The 12,637-nt window shown below is 38.6% G+C and overlaps 1 protein-coding gene across 5 annotated transcripts in view; it reads left to right on the top strand.

Moving 5' to 3' along the window:
* Nucleotides 1-12,637, top strand: part of NCK2 (NCK adaptor protein 2) — a 194,728-nt gene that overhangs the window by 13,859 nt on the left and 168,232 nt on the right. The window lies entirely within an intron of this gene.

The following is a 12,637-nucleotide window of genomic DNA, read 5'->3' as shown; positions in this document are numbered from 1 at the left end:
GGCAGATCACTCCAGTATCTTTGCCAAGAAAACCCCAAAGGGGTCACAAAGAATAGGACGTGACTGAAATGACTCAACAAACACTGAGTCCATTATTTATATTCAGTTTGTAAATGGAATGGAATATTGGGGTCCATTATATAAAGAACATTGACCCCACTGCTCTTATATTAGTTGGACTCTAAGGAAGGGATCATTTTCTAATGGATTTTGGATATATGTGTGTGTGTTTGTGTTTAAAGGCATGCATTTCCAACATCTTTAGAAGACCACTGGACTTTGGAAGGGCAGAACAATTAAGTTCATAACTGCTGAAGGTAGGTAGATGGGTGGTCAATCATTGGAGAAAGATGGTGGTCAAAAGTAAGAAAGGGATTCTTTAAAGGCAATCAAAAAAAATTTTGAATCACAAAGGAAAGTGATGTCTGCAAACTGTATGTCTTAGCTTTTGTTATACTGTTCTTAACAATTTTGGCTCAGTAGCTGAGGGAGTCAACAAATATTTTAATTACATGACTTGTCTCAGCTGCAGGAGATAGCAATAACGGTCATTCTTTTTGGTGATCTTGCCAATTTGTTCATTTTATAGATAATCTTAACAGCTTGTGTCAATGCTGTGAACCTAGAATTGAGTGAAAATGATATGATCCCTTTTCCCCACTGTTGACATTAGAATTAGTAAAACCTCCTAACTAGTCTTCAGGCTCCTCTGACAAGGGTGAAGTAGATAGGCACATAGCAAATGATTTGGAGACAGTGTTTCAGAAGGGAACTGAATGTCTGCTGACCTTTTTGGAAGGTGCAGAAACTGCATGGCTGAAATTGGTCTATCAGCTACAGAAATGAATCCATCTTTTCCAATTCTTAGAGACCTTCTAGTTTTCCTCATTTCTCTTGACTAGTTTTGTATCTCTTGCCTGTCCCTCTCAAAGCATTCTCTTGACAGCATGATTTCTCTCAAGTTTTTCCTTTTTCCCCCCATCTTTTTTCATTACCTCTCTTTGCACAGTCATTCCTTTGTATTCAACTGTTGCCTCTTTTCCAGGTTGCCTACATTTGGAAAAATCTTCTGTACTTTGGTCAAGGTAATTGGTACCAGTCCCCTTTCTCTTTGCTATAAATGTGCTTTTATGGATCAGTAGATAAGATTCAGCGACAACTTAATAGGAATTATCTATCACATTGTCCACTTCAAAATAGAAATTAGGTAATAGGGCGCTTTTATTTTCTTGGGGTCTGTCCCACTTGGATTATGTTTTTCTTGAAATCCCTAGGCTTAGTTATATTTCTTCAGCTAGGAAAACTGGTTTCTCATTCTAATAATAGATTACATTTTTACTGACTTCTCTGATAGACTTAGTTCCTCCCCTGGAATAGAGGGAGGAAAAAAAAAATGTTTTCTTGAAGAGAGTTCTAATTTGGAGCTGATTAGTGGATCCGCTGACAGCCCAGTGCTTGGGTTAGGGTACCTCTGTTTATAATTCTCCTGGGTCAGGGAGTGGAAGCAAACTCATTTGAAAATAGAGCTAAATATTTCTGTAAGGGGAACATCAGGTTAATTTTTGATATCTAGATGCTGAGATTGAAATTTCAGCCCCAGTATTTAGAAGTGTACACAGTGACTATAATTACGCTTCGTTAAACCTTTTGAATTACCAGCATGGGTACTCTTCTACACAGCTGACCTTTTTGTAATTAAAATCCTTTCGTCCCTATGTTTTTTTATGTCCTTAAGATAATGGGAAAATAGTCCCTATTTACAAATGTTGTGCTGTGTGTATCTGTACACGTATAACATTAAATATATGAAGATGAAGATTCTTTTACCAAAATTAATTAAACCATAATTTCTTTATGTGAAATCATGTTAATGCTAAGGATTATGTATTTGTGCTTTCATATTTGTTGAATTCAACAAATATTGGTTGAATGAACATATAGGTTTGTGCCATGAGCATCCTGACATTAGACAGAAATTTGACTGAAACCATCAGAAACCATTCACAAAGAGATAATTTGAGGGGGAAAAATGGCTAATTTCTTTTAATAAAGGCTCACTTTTTATATTTGCCTGGTTTCCTTTTTCTATGAACACAACCATCTGTGTGCTCATCCTGGAAGCTCTACAGTTGGCAATTGTTTATGGGTTATGGGTTTTTTTCACCCTTTTGTTTTTTTTTTTGCTGCTACTAAAGATTGCAATATTCTGGAACCAACTTAGCTGTGTGTGTGTGAGTGAAGGTTTTAGCTGGTCACATCTTCAGACCTTTGGATGTTTAATTTCTCTGGTGTAAAGGATCAAAATAAAATTTTTAGGGGAAAGAGCATAAAAGTGCTACAATCCTTGGAAAATTATAATGTATAAGGGAAAATTATAATTTGGACATTCGTTTTGTTTTTGGATGTTTTTAGTGAATAATATTTAGTTTAGTCAAGCTCTCTGCTCTGTTTTCAACTATGATCTTGCTGTTTCTCCTTTTTTCCCCTCTCTTTAGAAATGTGGTCCTTTTTTTTTGTTTCCTAGAATTTCAAGGGCTACTTTATAAGATATAGTAGTTGGAGTTGAGAGACTGGGGTTTGAACATGTGGCCTTGAAAACCATAATCATTGTTCCTTGTGTCAGAACCAGTGCTTCTGCTCTTTTGGAATGAGAGCGCTGGTTTGGAGTTAGACAACCTAGGTTTCAATCCCTAATCTGCCAGCTCCTGATGATGTGACTTTGGGCAAGTCATTCCATTACACCTTTAGAGGAGGGACTGTTTTTTGCCTCTCTTTGCATTCCATTTCTTAGCATTGTACCTAACAGATAGAAGAAGATGCTTAATGAGTGTTTATTAACTAACTGGCATAACCTTTGTGGCATTTAAAATTAAATGTGGTTGCCCTATAATGGTCCCAAGTTTAGGGAACGTAGCTGGAGTTTATCATATCTTTGTTACTTAGAAATTAGAAGCTATTGCACCAGTTTGGGGGCATTAAGCATTTATTAAAGCATCTTAGATATTAATAAAGAGAGCGCACATGGCTTTGAAAGATAGAAAAGCCTAGCTAGGAGAGAGGAGAGAGAAAATGGGGAACCATAGTGGGCTATGTCTGCTCTCACCAAGTTCCAGGGCCAAGAGAGTGATCAGCCAGCATAAGCTCCCTGAGGGAAGGATGAGAGGTGGCCCTTACATACTGCTTAAAGCTAATTGGCTAGCATCATTCATATCTATTAGTTCACTGGATTTGAGGGTGGTTTGGCGCAGTGTGTGCTGATGTCAGAGCCCATAGAACAGATCCTCTGGTGAGAACAAGGCTTTCAGGTGGGTGTGGTAACTTCCTGACTCTGGGCTGGCCTTAAGAAAGGTCAGGCCAGGCTCTGTCAGTGGGGGGCTTCTGGGAGTACCCATCTCATGTAAAAAATGGAAAAGAGTTGTTCAAATCTCTATGGTTCCTTACAGCTCTCACATAAACTCTAGTTCTTTGGTTTTGACTTTGATGCCATTTCAAAATGATTTTTGGTTTCACTTTTCTTCCATTTCATTTCAGGACTTTTTACAGCTTCTTTTTCTGTTCAACCCTTATCTATATATTCTTGAATTGCTTTTAAAGAAAAAAAAAAGCTCCCCTTTTCCCCCTAAAGTTCCTGCCCCTATGTTGTTGAATGTTAATGTAAGTTTTAAGCGACATTTTGGACAAACTTAGGTTTTAAAGGTACAAGCTCATAGAGAATCTAGATATATCATTCGATTCTGATATGCTGATTCTTATGCTACAAATCACTTCCTTCAACACCCTCTTTAGTGTTTGTTAAATTGGATTTGGATGAAAGTGTATTTCTATTAATTTTAAAATGTCATTGTGAGAGTACTTGTAGCACATCTAGTTTACATTTCAGTTCCATATATCTTGATTTGTAAAGAGAATCAGGAGACCTGTCTTTTTTCCTGCCTCTCCCAGTTGTTTGACCAGAGGTAAGTCACTTAATCTCTTTGGGTTTCAGCTTCCTCAGCTATGCAGTGAGAGGTTGAACTACACTAACTTAAAGTCTCCTACTAAAGGTCTGATATTCAAACTAGTTATTCAACATCAACTTCTCTGGCCATGTCTGATAGGGTATAGATTATTTCCTGTGTAGATTATACCTATACTCTCTCCTGCTCTTTACTGGAAGGTTACTTCTCTCTTTGTAGCCAAGATTAGTCATTAAAATTAGCCTACTTCAGCTACCTTTACATAACATTGTATTTTTTGGTTCATATACTTTGGTTATATTTATATAATTATAATTTTGCTTATATTATTTTTGTCATTATGTCTGTTGTTATCTTGGTTTTTCTTATTTTGTTCTCATCTTATTTGACCCATTTCTCTGAATTCCTCATTCATTTGTTTCTTAAAGTGCAATGATGATCATAACCCTGGTTTGTCCACCCATTTCTCAGTTGAAGGCTCCTATTTCATTTCCTGGTTTGTTTGTGATCAGAAAAGTGCTGTTTGAAATATTTTGTTATGTATGGGGCCTTTATTTGCCTCCTTGAGTTTATATAGTCCAAAAGTGGGCTCTTTGGGTTACAGTATGCCAACAATTACATTTAGAATAGTAAAGAAATAAAGAATATTTGAGCTGGAAGGGACCTCAGCGATCCAACCCTCTCATTTTTCACGTGAGGAACCTGAGACACAGAGCTGAAGTGACTTTCCCACAATTCTGTAGGTCTCCAGTGTCAGAGACAGGATTAAAACCTTGGTCCTCTGACTGCAAATCCAAGTAAGGGCTGTTAATTAGAGGTCCTGGCAGAGGAGTTTGGAGTTTGGTCTGCTCACATAGACAGTAGGAGGAAACCATTATTGCTTCTTAAAGAAATTGACCTGATTAAAAATGGTGTTTTGGGAAGTTTAGTTTGGCAGCATCATGCAGAATGGATTGAAGGGAAGAGAGACTAAAGGAAAGAAGGCTGGCTGGCATATTGAAGAAATCTAGTCCTTTACTTGGAATTTGTTCCCTCACCTTCTTTAATCCTTTTCTAACCATCCCTTTTCTAATCCTGAACATTTCCCTCTGCCTTTCTCCCCTCTTCCTTAGTTTAGTATTTATTGGATGATGGGAAACCTTGGCACCAGTCTTTGGGAATCCCTGAGACTAGACTATGTCTTCTTGTTTTATTGTCCTAGCTTAGATCACCTTCCTGAATTCCTGTCGGGGAATTTAATCTCTCAATTTAACTTGTACTCTTCCCCCCTCCTTCCCTTCCCCTCACCCCATCCCCTTTTTCCAACCCTTCTCTCTACTTTAACCTTCTCTCTCCCTTCTTATTGCTGGATTCCATCCCCATGTCCCCTAAAACAGTTTATTTTGATATAAGAAACTTTTATCTAGCACCTGAAATGTGCAAAGGATTGTGAATGGCTTTTGTGGTACAAAGACAGCCGTGAAGTAGGTGAAGGAAAGGAATAAACATTTATTAAGCTCTGCTTTGCCAGGCACTGTGCTAAGTGTTTTTGCAAATATCTCATTGGATCTTCACAAAAACCCTTCAATGTAGATACTATTATTATCTTCACTTTACAGTTGATAGAAACTGAGGTAGTCAGAGGTTGTGTCTTTGCCAGGGTCTCACACAGGTAGGCTAGTAAGTGCATGAAGTTGGGTTTTAATTTACAGTTTTCCTTCCTTCCTCCAGGCCTCATGTTGCCTAGCTGCCGCTAATGAAGTAGTTCTTAAGCTTTTTAAGGCTATCTTCCATCTTCTCAATATGTGTCTTGTGTGTACCTATTTATATACCCCAGTAGAGTCCAGGGCAGCTAGGTGGGTGCAGTGACTACAGTGTTGGGCGTGGCCAGGAAGACTCCTCTTTCTGATTTTAAATTCGTCCTCAGACAGTATAGCTGTTTGACCCTGAGCAAGCCAGTTCACCTTGTTTGTTTCACTTTCCTCATCTGTAAAATGGGCTGGTGAAGGAAATGAAAAGCCACCTCGGTCGTTGTTGTTTGTCCTTCATTCCTGAAGAGGACTGTGACATTGGGGTGATGTCGTGACTTGCACTGAATTGAAGTGAGGAAGGGCTGTGCAAGGTCACCAACCTCAGTCTCTCCTTGAGAACCACTTGGATTCAGTGGCAAGATATACATCAGAATGACTGGAGATGACCTCGGATGTTTAAGGCATTTGGGGTTAAGTGACTTGTCCAGGGTCACACAGCTAGCAAGTGTCTGAGGTGAGATTTGAACTCAGGTTCTCCCAACTTCAGGGCTGGTACCCTATCTACTGTGTCCCCTAGTTGCCCCCTCCAGTATATTTGCCAAGAAAACCCAAAATGGGGTCACACAGAATTGGACACAACTGGAAAACAATTACCTTAGAACCCAAGCTCCTTGAGGATAGGGATTGTTTTCCCTAGGGCTTATTATACTGCTTGGTCTATAATAAGCAGCTTAATAAAAGCTTATCGATTGATGGCTTCATGTGGTACAATGTGTCCATAAAATGATAGAGCATGTAATTTGAGGAAGAAGAGAGAGATCATTAGCAACTGGGGGGAATGGAGCCGGGGAGGACTTTTCCATAGGAATTCATACCTGGGCAGAGATTTGAAGGATTTTGAGAGATCTGGGTCAGGAGGCAGAGCCTTTTGTAAATATTGGGAGGTGGAGGATGTGAGGTAGGGGATTTTGATCCCTGCTGGTGTCTTATCCATCAACCTGTCAACATATCAGCCTGAGAATTTTCAAAAGAAACTGGCTTCTTCCATAGAGAAGTCGGCCTGACAAGAGAAGACAGAATAATGCTTAAACAGCTTGAGAAGGTTTTGGTCTTAGAAGAAGGTGTTTGGAAGCGTTGGTAGAGCTGAATGCTCTTTCTCTTGGATTTCTTTTATTTCAAGCAAGCCCTGCCCTGTTCTCCAACTGGCCAAATAAAACCACTATAACCTGGTAAACTTGAAATCTCAGGTCTTAGTAACTCTAGGAACTTTGTCTCAACTCAACACTTAGCCAGTCATGTCTTGAATACTTTATAACTGACCTCTGTGGTGAAGTGGTGAAACTCTGTGATAGAACTCGTCAGCCAATCATGCTGTTAGAGTTGTTGTGAAACTTCAATGTCCCTTTTAATTGTGTTTGACTTAATGTTGGGTTTGAGTGGACCTGGCCAGGGGTGTTAAACGGGCTGTCTTTAATCATTTTATCATCAAGTTGAAAGGAATTCCTGAGTCTATGTGGCCACTCCAGATGATTGAATATGCTCAGAAGGTCATTAAACTCCAGCTGGAAGGATCTTCAAGACTAGTCCAAGGGTTCTTAGTCTTTGGGGAATCTGTTGGATGGGGGGAAAATGCCTTTATTTTTTACTAACTTTTAACTGAAATGTAACATGACCTTCAATTACTTAAAAAGATTATTTTGATAAGTATTGATATGTTATCCTGTTTTTAAAAGAGTTAATGGAAGAGTGTGTGTGTTGTGTGTGTGTGTTACACACACACACACACACACACACACACAAGTATATGCAGCAGCTAAGTGACACAGTAATTAAAGAGCCAGGCCCAAAGTCAGGAAGATCTGAGTTCAAATCCCAGCCTCAGACACTTAGTAGCTGTATGACCCTGGGCAAGTCACTTAACCTTGTTGGCCTTAGTTTCCTCCTTTGTAAAATGAGCTGGAAAAGGAAATGGCAAACCACTCCAGTATCTTTGCCAGGAAAACTCCAAATGGAATCATGAAGAATCCGACATGATTGAAAAATGATTAAACATCAATACAAATGTAATTCAATTTGTTGTTGTTCGATGCTCAATAGTTTGCCGTTTCCTTTTCCAACTCATTTGACAGATGAGGGAACTGAGGCAAAGAGGGTTAAGTGACTTGCCCAGGGTCACATAGCTAGTAAGTACCTGAGGCTGGATTTGAACTCAGTTCTTCCTGACTCCAGGCCTGGCACACTCTCCATTAAGCCACCGAGCTCTTCACATAACTTTAGTTTAGATCAGCATGTTATGTCTTTATAACATCCACAGCCATCACCAGACTGCCAAAAGGGTTGGTCCATGAAAGGACAGAGAAAGGTAAAGGATACCTGATCTGATCCAGTCCTTTCATTTGACAGAGGAGGAAACAGAGGCCTAGAGAAATGAAAAGGATTTGTCCAAGACCATAGAAGGAGTAATTCTTGGAGTTGGAATTTGAACACAGGCTTTAGTTCAGAATCAGCTCTCTTTCATTCCCTAGTTCTGTTTTTATTGCTGTTATTCTCCTTCACTAGGGAATCATGGCAGAAGCAAGATTTATACAATCTTAGCTGGAAGGGACTTGAATAATAAGTCTACATTTTTTTGCAGAGGGAGAGATATGGGTTAGGTGTTAGAGGCAAATAAGAACAGGTTAGGAAGAGAGAGAGAGAGAGAGAGAGAAAGAATATGCACTTGGTTTGCACCTTCTCTTTTGTAACATCTTGGGTATAGAGCTCAAAGGGACTGGAGAGGTTTTTTTTTGACCTGCTCATTTTGTAGTGGAGAGGATCAAGGTCAGAGACATTAAATCACTTGTCCAGGTCACACAGTAATTCCCAGAGGTTATATTGTAACTCAGGTCCTTTGACTTCAGAGACTGTGGTCTTTCTATACTCTGCCATAGTGATAGATAGGAAAGGCCCATGAATATTGAAATTCAGAGCAGAAATAATGAACAGTTTGTGCACTGTTTTTTTGTTTTGTTTTGTTTTGTTTTATTTTTAAGATGAAATTAGGGTCTGGTATTTCAGTAAGATTCTCAAAGGGTTGGGTCCCCTGGTCACCTGTGCCCAGACCTGCCTCAAGCCTCAGTTTCCAAAGGCTATACTTGCAGAATATAAATTCTGACTGATCTTTTTTTTTTTTTTTTTAGTGAGGCAATTGAGGTTAAGTGACTTGCCCAGGGTCACACAGCTAGTAAGATTTGAACTTAGGTACTCCTGACTCCAGGGCCGGTGCTCTATCCACTGCGCCACCTAGCTGCCGCTTGACTGATCTTATTGAGCTGGAAAGGGTAGACTGGGTGTCTGGCAATGAGCTCTTCTAAACTTAGAGAATCCATCACCAGGTGTACTGTCCAAGATGAAAAAATTTTTGGCTGTAAGGACTCTTTTTAAACATGACTTCTTAAGTTCTAAAGAGCTTGAAGTTTACTTTGGTTGAGGCAGGACCCACGCTGGTGAAATCTCATAGCCTTGAAATAGTGATGTTATCCATTTTTAACAAGAGTCAGTGCAAATATAATTCATTTGTTGTTCACATAACTTAAGTTTAGATCAATGTCTTTATGAAAATACTTGTTGAAACTGTTAATGGAACGTCGGTGATAGGTAGTATTTTTCAATTTGTCAGACATTTTTTTCTATTTTATGGTATTGTAAACTACCTTTAAAAAATTCAGCCCATGCTGTACTATCACCCCCTTCATTCTAGAAAGATTTATTTCTTCAAATCCAGTATCTTGTCTAAATTATTAATATTGTAAATTTTTACAAGCTTATGAGCCTTTCACCTTTCTCTGGCTTAATTTTATTTGTGTGACTGGTACCCAGTAGGTGAGACTTTAAAAGAAGTTAGAATGAACTTTTTTTTGCTTTTTATTTAAATTGCAAACCATTTAAAGTTTAAACTTACTAAATCCTTTTTGTCATCTATTATGCATAATCTTTTGTGTTTTTAAAATGCTGAGCTTAAAATTGTATAGGACAGCTACTGATTTGCTTAGTCTAGTATCTAGACTACTGTGGCTATGTGACAGTAAATTATTATGGAACTATTTTCAGAAGGCAGATTACTAATTTTAGTGTTAACATTTTAGTTCCATTTAGCATCTGGAAAAAAAAAAATTAGTGCCAACATCCCAAACAATTAAAGCTGTAATTTGCAATTTGCCCTCTATTTCACACTGAGCGGTATACATTCCCTGTAACATTCAACAATTTGGATTGGTGTAAAACAGCTCTTGTAATACACCGTTGCTAATTAATACCTAGTGTACCGAGTGAACTAATTTGAGAATATTGAAATTTTAATCTGAAAGGTATAATCACTCAGCAATTTGTTTTGGTTTTAAAGGTAGGTTATAGTTGAACATATGTTGAAATCTTGCTTGTAGGATGAGCAACTGTAGCCTGGAATTTGGTGTAATAAAGGAACAAATTGGATTCAATTCAAGGACTTTATTATAACACAGTTTCACCTATAACTTACTGGGTTTTTAAACAAAGATCCTGAAGACAGAGATATGAGACTCTAGTATTATTAGCATTTGAAATTTTTACTGTGGCACGTATTTAGGAAAAAAAAAAAAGATTGCCCCAGAGTCCTGGTGAGAACAGGCAAAGCAAAGCCATTTGAATATTCAAAGTGTGTGCAAAAGTAATTTTACCAATATAAATATCATCTAGCTCCTCCTACATCCTGCCTCCCCCTTCCCCATTTCTTGTTCTATTGCAGACTTTATTGACTATAGAGAAATTTGGGGGAAGAATTTCATTTTTAAGTCTTTCCCAATATTTTAAGACATTAAAAAATTTGTGGGATTAATGCATTGTTATTGAGTCATTTTTCAGTCACGTCTGAATCTTTGGGACCCTGTTTGGGGTTTTCTTGGCAAAGATACTGGAGTGGTTTGCCATTTCCTTCTCCAGCTCATTTTACAGATGAGGAAACTGAGGCAAACAGGGTTAAGTGACTTGTTCAGGGTCACACATCTAATAAGTGTCCAAGACCAGATTTGAATGAAAAAGATGAATCTTCCTGACTCTAGGCTTGGAGCTATATGCACTGTACCATAGGCTGTCACACATAAGTTATCTGCTTTCAAGTGATGGTCCACAAGATGTGTTGCCTCTTGTATTAAATATTTTTTTGGTTAGCATTCTCATTTTAAGGCAAATGTTTTAGTCTCATGTTGAGCTTTTGGTAGTAAGATAATAAAAAAAGCCAAACAATTCCCCCTTCCCCCCCAACCCCCCCCATCACCCCAAACCTCCAAAATCCAAACAACTTTTGCCTAGTCTGAGAGAGACAGGACAACATAGTGGGATATTTTTGAGCTAGAAAACCTAGGTTCTCACAGTACCAATCAACAGACTTAATGTGTGTGAAGTACAGCGCTAAGTACTAGGATACAAAACCAAAAATTAAAGTCCCTGCCCACAAGGAGCTTACATTCTTAAACAATTTTTTTTTCAATTAGATTCCATTTATTTTCCTTCTCTTTGAGCCCACGCCCTTAAAACACAACAAAACAAAACTAATACTTCGTAACAAACAATCATAATCGAAGATGGCAGAGGAAAGGCTGTAACTTTCAGAGCTCTCAACTGATTCGTCCACATACCTTCAAAAAAAATGCCATAAGATAAATGGTCATGGGGCAGCTAAGTGGCGCAGTGGATAGAGCACCAGCCCTGGATTCAGGAGGACCTGAGTTCAAATCCGGCCTCAGACACTTAACACTTACTAGCTGTGTGACCCTGGGCAAGTCACTTAACCCCAATTGCCTCACTAAAAAAAAAAACAACAACAACAACAAAAAAAGATAAATGGTCATAATGATGCAAAACATTCTGACTTTGGCAATGTTAAAAAATGGATATTTTGATCCATGTCTTGAGTTTGTCACCCGTCGGTCAGTGGATGGGCAGAATTCTTTGTCATTGGCTCTCAGATCAGAGTTGGCTATTGCATTCATTATTGTTCTAAGACTTTCAAAGTTGAATGCAATATTACAATATTATTGTTACTGTATAAATTGTTCTCCCGGGTATTCCGCAGCTAGGTGGCCCAGTGAAAAGAGTGCTGAGTTGGAAGTCAGGAAGACTCATTTTTCTAAGTTTAAATGTTGCCTCAGACACTTACTAGATGTGTGACCCTGGGCAAGTCACTTAAAAATCTGTCTCCAACAGTAACATGGCAATAAAATACACCAGTAAAATTGTCCCTTCACTCCCTTTGCCCCAACTAACTTACATTCTAATGGTAGACATCATGTACACACCTGAACATATGGGGAGGAGATATGAAATGAATATAAGGTACTTATGGAAGAGGGTACAGCTTTGGAAAAGTCAACCGCTTGAGTCTACCAGCCAAGACAAACCTAGGAACTCTGTGAACACAATTACAAAACACTTTTCACACAAATAAAATCAGATCTCTATAATTGAAAAAATATCAATTGCTCATGGGTAGGCCGAGCTAATATAATAAAAATGACAATTCTACCTAAATTAATATACTTATTCATATGCCCAAAGGGCTATAAAGCTGTGCATACCCTTTGACCCAGCAATACCACTTTTGGGTCTTTTTCCCAAAGAGATCATGGAAAAGGGAAAAGGACCCACATGTACAAAAATATTTATAGCTGCTCTTTTTATGGTGGCAAGGAATTGGAAGTCGAGGGCATGCCCATCAATTGGGGAATGGCTGGACAAGTTGTAGTATATGAATGTAATGGAATACTATTGTGCTGTAAGAAACAATGAGCAGGAGGAGTTCAGAGAAACCTGGAAGGACTTACATGAACTGATGCTGACTGAGAGGAGCAGAACCAGGAGAACATTGTACACAGTAATAGCAACATTGTGTGATGAACAATGGTGATAGACTTGACTCCTCTCAGCAGTGCAATGATC

This window comes from Dromiciops gliroides, chromosome 3 (assembly GCF_019393635.1).
Source record: "Dromiciops gliroides isolate mDroGli1 chromosome 3, mDroGli1.pri, whole genome shotgun sequence".
Taxonomy (NCBI): Eukaryota; Metazoa; Chordata; class Mammalia; order Microbiotheria; family Microbiotheriidae; genus Dromiciops; species Dromiciops gliroides.
The sequence above is the reverse complement of the archived record's forward strand: the minus strand, read 5'-3'. Positions and strand labels throughout refer to the sequence as shown.